This window comes from Portunus trituberculatus, chromosome 4 (genome assembly GCF_017591435.1).
Source record: "Portunus trituberculatus isolate SZX2019 chromosome 4, ASM1759143v1, whole genome shotgun sequence".
Lineage (NCBI taxonomy): Eukaryota > Metazoa > Arthropoda > Malacostraca > Decapoda > Portunidae > Portunus > Portunus trituberculatus.
In genome coordinates, this window is record NC_059258.1 from 1,674,242 (window position 1) to 1,683,101 (window position 8,860).

The following is an 8,860-nucleotide window of genomic DNA, read 5'->3' on the forward strand; positions in this document are numbered from 1 at the left end:
ACACACACACACACACACACACACACACACACACACACACACACACACACACACACAACAGCTTACTTAACATCACAATGACTCGTGGATATCAACAAGGGTCAAAACGAAGGCCAAATATTTAGGATTTTCACCTTTATTGGGTTGTTTTTCTGTGTTCACGATGAAGAAAGGAAGGGAACAGAGGAGACAAGAATAATGGGAAGGAAGGAAGGAAGTAGAGAGAGAGAGAGAGAGAGAGAGAGAGAGAGAGAGAGAGAGAGAGAGAGAGAGAAATTAAATTAAGTAGGGAAGGAAGAATAGAAGAAAATAAAGAAAGAAAACAAAGAAAATAAGAAACTGATTTTGTAAATATAAGATAAAACAAGAAAAAAAGAAAGAAAAATGAACGAAACACACACACACACACACACACACACACACACACACACACACACACACACACACACACACACACACACACACACACACACACACACACACATGGTGGGAAGCTCACGGTGGACACAGAAGCGAGGAAAGGAACAAACTGTCGAGAGGTAAATGATATCTGGCAGTGTTGGCCTCGCTTAACACTGAATGATGGATTGCCAGCGCCAGGGAGAAGAGGAGGAGGAGGGTGGCCGAAGAGAAAATTCCGTCGAAACGCTTTCCTCTCTCACCATCACTGCTTTCCATAGGTTCTAGTTGAAGATACTCGTGTTTTTAACCCCTTCAGTAGCATAACGTGTTTCTCATATTCATTCTGCTTACTATTCGGTGATTTTATACAGCTTCAGAAACCTATGTGGGGTTAAAATAGTGAAGACTCTGGCCACTAATCTTCTGGCCTCCATAGACCCTTCCCAATATCAATAAAATCGTTTAATCGCACCCAAAACTAATGGTAAAAATGCGTCCCAGTACTGAAGAGGTTAAAGGTGTTTTTTATGGTTCTTGCGATAGACAGGCAATATTTCTAGATTACTGGAAGGAGAAACTGTCTAGAAAACCCGGTTAATTGCCTCTGAGGTCTTGGTAAATTGTCACGTTTTGTTCACTGCTTTCCAAAGGCTCTGGTTAAAGATACTCGTGTTTTTAAGGGTATTTTTATGATTGTGGTGATAGACTGGAAAGATTTATAGTTTACTGAAAGGAAAAATTGTCTAGATAACCCGACTAGTTGACTCTATGGCCTTGGAAAATTGTCTTGGTGAGAGAGCAAGCTGTTTGTGAATATGGGCTAACGTCTGACAACCTCCCCCCTCCCTCTTCAGATTAGTACTGAAGCCGTTCCGCTGTCCTCCCTTTCTCTTACAGTTTGCAGTGTTGTTGTATGTGTTGCTTGATGGAGCTTTGAATTGTGGGAAAGTAATAAGGGTGTGTTTTGTGTGTGTTTTATTTATTTTCTTTGTTTTTGCGTGTCTTTAAACGAATAAGTTTTCTTTTTCTTTATTTGTTTTGATGGTCTCTCTCTCTCTCTCTCTCTCTCTCTCTCTCTCTCTCTCTCTCTCGCAGAAATGTGTTTAAAACTGCAATTTTCTCCTTTCTATTTCATTTAATCTGTTTTTCTTTTGTTTTTTTCTTTTTCTCTTTATTATTTTCTTTCCTCTTTTTATTATCTTTTTCTCATCTTCGTATTTGTCTCATTTTCTTCTATTTCCTCTTCTTTTCTCTTAATTTTTTTCGTTCCTCTTTTTTCATTAATTATTTTTCATCTTCCTATATTTTTTTTCATATTTTTCTCCTATTTCCTCTTTTACTCCTCATCTTAGTAACTTCTCTCTCTCTGTTTCCTGCTTCGTAATTGTTATTGTTTGTGTTTCTCCTCTTCCATTTTTATCAAGTGTTTCTTCTCGAGTGTTTCCCTTTCTCTGTTCATACTTGCTGTTGTTGTTGTTCTTGTTGTTGTTCTTGTTGTTTCTTTGTTCTGGTTCGTTTACATTACAGTGTGTTGATTTTGTTTTCTCTTCACGGCTCTGCTTATATTTACTCCTCCTCCTCCTCCTCCTCCTCCTCCTCCTCCTCCTCCTCCTCCTCCTCCTCCTCCTCTATTTCCTTCCTTTCTCTCTTTTGTTTATCTTTCTCAATCTTTCTCCACGTCTCTGTATCTCTTTCCTTTCTCTTCCTCTTCCTCTTCCCTCTTTTCCTCCTCCTCCTCTCTCTCTCTCTCTCTCTCTCTCTCTCTCTCTCTCTCTCTCTGCTCCTCCTTATCCTTTCTTCATTTCTTCTTCTGTTCCTTTTCATTCTCGTCTTTTTCTTTTTGTTTCATTCTTTTTCGTTTATTACTATCTCTTCTTTTTCTTCTTTTTCTTCATTCCTCCTCCTCCTCTTTTTTTTCCTCTTATCCATTCCTTCTTTCTTTCTTTCTTTCCTTCTTCTAACCTTTTCTTTCATTCCCATCCTTTTTCCTTCCTAGTCTTCATGCTAGTCATCCTCCTCCTCCTCCTCCTCCTCCTCCTCCTCCTCCTCCTCCTCCTCCTCCTCCTCCTCCTCCTCCTCCTCCTCCATAACTGCCCTCCATCGCAGACCTCCTCCAGAGATTCGCCAATTTATTGATTCTTTGACGAAACTTGATCTTCAGAGGAGCAAAAGATGTCCTGTCGAGTCAGCCATCTTGGATTCGTAAGCCTGATTGTGTGTGTGTGTGTGTGTGTGTGTGTGTGTGTGTGTGTGTGGTAGAGTAGGAAGGGAAAAGACCGGGAAATGTATGTAGAAAGAAGGAAATGGATTAAAAGAGAATGAAAGGAAGGAAGGAAGGAAGGAAAGAAGGATAAGTTAATATAGAGATTTTTTTCATTTTATCTTTCGTTTCCCAGAGAGAGAGAGAGAGAGAGAGAGAGAGAGAGAGAGAGAGAGAGAGAGAGAGAGAGAGAGAGAGAGAGAGAACCGTTCCACTCCCCATAACCATCCTTTCTCCCTTCCTCCTCCTCCTCCTCCTCCTCCTCCTCCTCCTCCTCCTTCTTCCCCAGTAAAGGGTTTGCATTCCCTTTTGAGTTATTTATCACCCTAATCGTGTTACCTCCCGTTTTCTTCATCTTTGGAGCTTTGTACATTTCGTTTTCTTTGAGAGAGAGAGAGAGAGAGAGAGAGAGAGAGAGAGAGGGTGGTTATGGCATCCGTCAAGCCCAGTGTGGTCGTAAAATATAACTGTAGGTGTTAGTGAGTACATGTGGTATTAATCTATTTCCAAAAGGCGATACTATCAATATATATGTAACCATTTCGCCGCGGACATGACCAGTTAATTTTCCGCCTCGCCTCATGACTATAACATTAAAGGGAGCCCTGTAACATGGATTATTTTAATTACCAACCTTCTCTTCGACCAACGCCGCCCATTCTTGTTCGCCTTCCCTCCCTTGTCCACTCTCCATGCCACGGACGAAAAGAGTGAAACATTTCTAAGCCACGTGAAACATTTCGGAGAGTGTGGCCAGGCTGACGCGAACACACAGGTACATAGCTACTGGATGTTGTAACCCCGTGTCCCTATGTCCTGATCTGACGCCGGCTTCAGTTTACTGTTTATATTGTAACCTTGATTTAGTGAAGTTCTTGGTGGTTTTCCGGTGTGATTTTTAAGTGTCTAGACAGCTTAGGTGGTGTTGCAGGAGTGTTGTGTGGTGTTTGTGTGTTTTTCTCTCTTGTTTTTGTGTTTCTCTATGTTTTTTTGTTAAGAGGAAAACGAAATGGTACGTTTTTCTGTTCCTTTTCACTTTTTTTTTTTTCTGTCCGTCTCCTATTTTTCTTTTTTGGGTTCAGGATAAAATTTTATAAGACAAACGTAGTGAACATTAATCACTTTGAGTCTGTGCGAGCTGTGGCACCGATAAATATTTAGTTTGTAAAGAATCAAAGGTATTCTCAATCGTGTGTGTGTGTGTGTGTGTGTGTGTGTGTGTGTGTGTGTGTGTGTGTGTGTGTGTGTGTGTGTGTGTGTGTGTGTGTGTGTGGTTTATTTCAATTCTCCTTTTTTTTTCTTTTTGTTTTTATTCTTGTTCTTAGACGCAGAACACAGAACACTAATACGAACACACACACACACACACACACACACACACACACACACACACACACACACACACACACTACAAACATATGACGGTATGGCTCCCTTTGTAAACACCATTCGAATCCTTTAACTTTGGCTTCGACACACACACACACACACACACACACACACACACACACACACACACACACACACACACACACACACACACACACACACTCCTCCGAGACAATAAGCATAAAACAAAGTCCCGATAACAAGAACTAATGATTTTTAAAAGGAAAGAGAAGCCATAACTTTTTTCGTGCCTCCTTAGACGTGATACAAGGGTCACAGAAAGATGGACGCTCAAAATCCTCTCTGATAAGAATCGTCTGCTCCTGTGCCCGTAGTAAGCATAGGGAATCAGATACTCCGGTGATGGATGAGTCTATAGAGGCCACAAGGGATCTGATGCCCCTTCCAGACCCTCTCCCTGATGCTCTTTTGTTTCTTGTTCTCTTTTTCTTGTTTTTTATTATCGTTTCCAAGTCTCTATTCGTGGTTTATTTTATGTCATTGATGTTTTTTTCTTTTTTTCTTCGTTTTTTTTCGTTTTTAAATCTTTATTGTTCTATTTTGTTTGTCATTTTATTTTTGTTTGTAATTCACTTTTTTTCTCGTTTTACTTTTGTTTTTTTAGTCTATTTTTTTGTTTATCTTACTTTTCATTTATTTTATATTGGTTCTTGTGCTCTTTTTCTTGTTTTCTTTTCGTTTTTATGTTTTTTCTTGGTTTATCTTCCCTCTTTTTGTTTTCTTATCGTCTTTCCTTCTTTATTTTTGCCTTTTGTTGATGTTCTTTTGTTTTTAAGGCTTTTCCTGCATTTTTGTTTCGTACGCTCTTTTCTTGCTTTTTGAGAGAAACAAGCTAGAAAAAGTAAAGAAAAGAGATAAATCACTTTCTTTTCCTCATTTTTTTCACTTCGGAGTTCAGAAATAACGTAGTGAGTCTCGGATACGGTTCATTGCTTCGCCCATTCGTCTTGAGAGGCTCGAAATCCCACACGACTCGAAATGTTTGCTCTCGCGTCTTACTATTGGAAAAATAACATAAATCTCCACCTATTTGGCGAGACTCGGGAGACGTAACAGTGAAAACATTAACTCCTGCACGCTCTCTCTCTCTCTCTCTCTCTCTCTCTCTCTCTCTCTCTCTCTCTCTCTCTCTCTCTCCCAGGGCGCCTAGTCATTACCCCGATGTAAACAACCCCCCGTGGCTGGCCCATCATAACGCCCCTCGCATCCCGGCTTGCCACCTTGAATAAAGCAATCACTAGCTAGAACCATGGGGGAGGGACACCACCACCACCACCACCACCTTTCCTCTTAAGCTGAGAACCCGGGTCACAAAAATCGCCTCTGCACATAAGCTTGGTGAAGTTATGTGTTGGCGGGTCTTGGTTGGCGCCTCCAGTAATCGTGTGTGTGGACTTATCACCCAAGCAATCAGTATCTTATCTCCCTCGCGGGTATTTAACATGTCTAAAGGCTCCGGATCCTTCACCAAGCCAAATGGGAGGCTTCTAAATTCCTCCTTCTCATGGCTATCCATTAAAAGGAGCAAAACCTGAAACTCCCTCGCTGATAGGACGTGAATCACCGGGCATGTAGCCTCCGCACGCCTATCATTGGCAGATCGGTAGGCGGGCCAGCCATAAATTAGCCAATCACAGAGGGGGTCTGCCGGGGCGCGACACACAGTCCAATAGACGATGTCCGGCAGTCTGTCATCCCTGATTCCTTGCCATTGTCTCCCTGGACCCCGTGAGAGCACCACGTCCGCACCGACCGCCGGAAAGGGAACACTCTCTCTCTCTCGACTACCTACTTACTTTTTTTTTTTTTTTTTTTTCTCCTGTTACAAGTTTTTTTTTTTTTTTTTTGGTTCACCTCTTCCTTCTCTTCACACTTGTTTATTTTGTTTTTCTTTCTTGTCCTTCTTTCTTCTCGCTCTCCACAGCTTTACATTTGGTAGCTCTGTGCTTCTTGCCTTATATTCTATATACTTTTCGATTTTTGCTGTGTGTGGTGCTCTCTCTCTCTCTCTCTCTCTCTCTCTCTCTCTCTCTCTCTCTGCATTCGTCCTTCTATTTTTCCTACTTATTCTCTCCTCCTATTTATCGTTTCTTCTCTCTCCTATTCATCATTTCTCTGTCCTCTTTATTTTCTCCCTTCCTGCATTACCTTATCATTTGCCCTTCTCTTTCTTCTCTGTTTTCCTCTTTGGTCTCTTCTCCTGGTTCCTCCCTCCCTCCCTCCCTCCCTCCCCACCTTTCTCTACAGATAGAATCACCTGGCTGGCTTGGACGGGTATTGGTCACCCGCCTCCAATTAATTCGTGTCTATGAGCTCTCTGGCATTCCTGGAAATTGCCAACTGTCTCTTGAGTCTTGAGGATTATCGCTCAGATCACAACGCCCACCACACGAGGAACCCCCACCGATTTCCCGGGGACTGAAATGTGTGCCTCGTTGGTGTGTGTGTCTCCTCAGCTGTCGATAGTGTCCAGATTCGAGCTTCTCTTTGTTTTGAACGGGTTAGCTTTTCTGTGTGTGTGTGTGTGTGTGTGTATGGGGTATGTGGTGTCTCTTTATTCGTTATTGTTCGTGGGTAATGCTCGAAAACTTCATCTTTATTCTCGTTAGACTCTTGTGCTTGTTATTTTAGTTTTTTTTAAAGGTGTTTACGTGGTTTTATGTTCAGTTTAATAAGAATTTTGCGCTGTTATTGATAAAGATGTTAAAAGTACACCTATAAGAACTTTTATTCACCTCCATACAGACGTCTCCTGAAATTGATTGACTGTCTAAACTCTCTCTCTCTCTCTCTCTCTCTCTCTCTCTCTCTCTCTCTCTCTCTCTCTCTCTCTCTCTCTCTCTCTCTCTCTCTCTCTCTCTCTCTTTGCGTCCTTGCCTTTCTTCCCGTTTAATCTCAGTTATTTACGTCGAATGGAAGGGAGTAAGTATATCTCTCCGCCTCTGTTTACCCTCCTCCTTACTCCCTTCATTCCTCCTCCTCCTCCTCCTCCTCCTCCTCCTCCTCCTCCCGTTCATCCCCACACGGGCCGCGTCATTGACATATCCTATACTAATCTCCAGACGGAGACAATGGTGGCTGGCGATCAAAGTATCAATAAATCCGACGGACGCGGGAGGGGGTCGGCGAAGAGGGACATTTTGAGCCCAAGCAGGGAGGAGAGAAGGCAGGGCGAGCCACGGGTTGTATTAACATTAGAGTGAAACCTCGTATATTGTTCCCCAGAGACAGTGTTCGCTTATTACTGCAGGATGACTGTGGGTGAGCAGATAAGGGAGCGCTGTGGCATTGGTGGTGGTCGTGGTGGTGTGTGGTGCGTGGTGCGTGTAAACTCGAGGTGAAGTAATGGAAGTGGTGCGCGTTCTGCTTTCAGCCCTCCGTCTTTTCTCTTGGTGTGTTAACTAATAATAAAAGTTGCTTATGTAGGGCGGCTGTTGTCTTAACCCCTTCAGTACTGGGACGCATTTTTACCATGATTTTTGGGTGATTAGACGATTTTACATTAGGAAGCGTCTATGGAAGTCAAAAGATTAATGGCCAGTCTTCACTATTTTCATCCCCATATAAGTTTCTGAAGGTGTGTCAAATCGCCAAATAGTAACCAGAATGAACAAGAAGAGATTAATCCCCTCAGTACCATGACACGTTTCTATATTCATGCTGTTTATTATTTGGTGCTTTTATACAGCTTCAGAAACATGTGTGGGGGGGATTAGATTAGTGAAGACTGCCCATTAATCTTCTGACCTCTATAGACCCTTCCTGACGTCAATAAAATCGTCCAATCACACCCAAAACTCATGGTAAAAATGAGTCTCAGTACTGAAAGGGTCAAGAAAGGAATCAATTTAAAACTATTCACACCTTTCAGCTCTACGTGTGTGTGTGTGTGTGTGTTGGATGTAAAGTCAGGCCGGTCGATCTAAACACCCCTTTCTATATGATCAGAATCTACACAGCGATACCTAACACTATCATTCTCAATTTCTCACCTTCACACACATCCACGCACCTTCCCAATCACACAGCACCAGCCTTCATAATCCCCACTGCTATAACCCACATCACCCTCACATTACACGCGTCTTTAATGTGTTATCGTGTTATTCTCAAGTTCCCGTTGCCTTTATCTCCACATCACTACGCATGCATCTTGGCCACAACCTTATCGGTCCGTCGTCTAGCCTACCTCTTTATCTGAAGCAGCGGGAGGGTACAGCGTCTTTATTACAACTATGCATGGCTGTTATCTGTACATTGTTAACTTGTGTTCTCCCCCCCTGGTGGTCTGTGGCCTCCGCTCTCTCGTTGCTGTTCATATTTTCCCATTTAATTGCTCCTTTTTCTTGTCCTCGTCCCGTCTCTCTTGTTTACGTTACGGCTAGCGGAGGGAGCGAGAAAGGGAGGGAGAATGAGGAGGAAAGGAAGAAAGGAGGGAGAGACAGGTGCTATGCTTGTGTTGGAGTACTAATCTTTTCTTCTTCTTCTTCTTCTTCTTGTGTTAGTTAGATTTTTCTGTTTTCTTTTCTTCAGTTGTCTTACTCTTCCTCTATATAGTACTGGCGTGATTGTGCTTCTTATTCTATCACTACTATTTTCTCTTCTTATAGCACGTTATTTCTCCTTTCTTCTTCCTCTTCTTACTCCTCGTTTGTGCTTCCTTTTCCTTTCTTTCAATGTCTTCCTCTTCGTTTAGTGGCGTGATTTTGCTTCTTATTCTATCACTACTATTTTCTCTTCTTATAGCGCGTTATTTCTCCTTTCGTCTTCCACTTCCTCCTAGTCCTC